Source organism: Mus pahari, unplaced genomic scaffold, assembly GCF_900095145.1.
Source record: "Mus pahari unplaced genomic scaffold, PAHARI_EIJ_v1.1 scaffold_10302_1, whole genome shotgun sequence".
Taxonomy (NCBI): Eukaryota; Metazoa; Chordata; class Mammalia; order Rodentia; family Muridae; genus Mus; species Mus pahari.
This window is the reverse complement of record NW_018392497.1, coordinates 25,609-27,702: the sequence shown is the minus strand read 5'-3', so window position 1 is coordinate 27,702 and position 2,094 is coordinate 25,609.

The following is a 2,094-nucleotide window of genomic DNA, read 5'->3' as shown; positions in this document are numbered from 1 at the left end:
CAAAGGATAAATAGGCTGAGAAAGAAGTTAGGGAAACAACACCATTTTGAAAAGTCACAAATAGTATAAGATACTTTGGTGTGACTCTAACCAAGCAAGTGAAAGATCTGAACGACAAGAATTTCAAGTCTTTGAAGAAAGAAATCGACAATGATCTCAGAGGNTGGAAAAATTTCCCATGTTCATGGTTTATCAGGATTAATATATTAAAAATTGCCATCCTGCTGAAAGCAATTTTACAAATTAATGGAATCCCCCATCACAATTCTGAATCAATTCTTCATAGTGTTAGAAAGAGCAATTTACAAATTTATCTGGAATAACAAAAAAATTACAGGATAGCAAGAACTGTGCTCAAAAATAATAGAATTTCTGTGGAAATCACCATACCTGCCCTCAATCTGTATTATAGAACAGTAGAGATAAATACTGTAACTTTTTGGTACACAGACAGGAAGATAGATCAATGGAATATAAGGGAGACCCGAGAAATGAACCAACTCAACTATGTTCACTTGATCATTGACAAAGAATCTACCCAGNGTGGAAAGAAGCAGCATTTTCAACCAATGGTGCTGGCTCATTTGGCGGTTATCATTTAATAAAATGTAAATTGATCAATTCTTATCTTCTTTTAAAGAGCTCAAGTCCAATATGATCAATGACCANCACATAAAACCAGATACACTGAATCTAACAGAAGAGAAATTGGGGAAAAACCTCGAACACATGGGCACAGGGGAAATTTTCCTGAACAGCACACCNATGGCTTATGCTCTAAGACCAACAATGGAGAAATTGACCTCATATTATTGCAAAGCTTCTGTAAGGCAAAGGACNCTGTCAATAGAACAAAATGGAAATGAACAGATTGGGAAAGGACCTTAACTAATCCTACATCTGATAGAGAGCTAATATCTAAATATACAAAGAACTCAAGAAGTTAAGACTCCAGAGAATCAAATAACTCTATTAAAAATGGGGTACAGAGCAAAACAAAGAATTCTCAACTGAGGAATATCAAATGGCTGAGAACCACCAAAGAAATCTTCATCATCCTTACTCACCAGGGAACTGCAAATCAAAACAGCTATGAGAACTTACTTTACATCCATCAGAATGGCTAAGATTAAAATCAAAGTTGACAGCAGATGCTGGTTAGGATGTGGAGTAAGAGGAATACTCCCCCAGTGNTGGTGACATTGCAAACTGTTACAACCACTCTGGAATTGTGTCTGGCAGTTCCTCAGAAAGTTGGACGTAGTATTACCTGGTGACCCAGCTCTACCATTCCTGGGCATATACCCAAATGATGTTCCAACACACAATGAGGACATATGCTTCACTATGTTCATAGCAGCCTTATTCATAACAGCCNGAAGCTGGAAAGAGTCCAGATTTCCTTCAACAGAGGAAGGGGGTAGAGAAATTATGGTACATTTATAGAATGGAGTACTACTCAGCTGTTAAAAACTATGACTTCACATAATTCTTAAGCAAATGGGTGGATCTAGAAAATTTCATCCTGAGTGAGGTAACCCAATCACAAAAGAACACACATGGTATGCACTCANTGGTAAGTGGATATTAGTCCAAATTCTCAGAATACCCAAGATACCACTCACAGACCACATGAAGGTTAAGAAGAAGGAAGACTAAAGTGGATATTTAAGTCCTTCTTAGAAGGGGGGACAAAATACTGTATTCATTCAGATATGTTAATTCAGGCTGAGCATTTACAGACAATTATTCCACATTAAGATTTTGTCTCCTTTTCCTCTNCCTTGAAGAACTATCTTAGTGTTGGTGATGAGTAAGCATGCTTTTTCAATAGACACCTGCATCACACAGGGAAGCAAAATTCCAAAGAGGGGTGAGACAGCATGTGGAAATCCTCCAATCCCAGACAGAACTTGTTTATAACATGCAACTGTAACAAAATCCAGCCCTGCCATACCCTAATTCAGCATTAACTTCCTCTTTGGATCAAGCCATTGTTACAGATCAACAAGCAGCTAGTTTTAAGTAACCCTGAAAATGCAGAGCAGGCAAATAATGACCAGAGAAATGCATGGATAAGGAGAATAGAGGGAT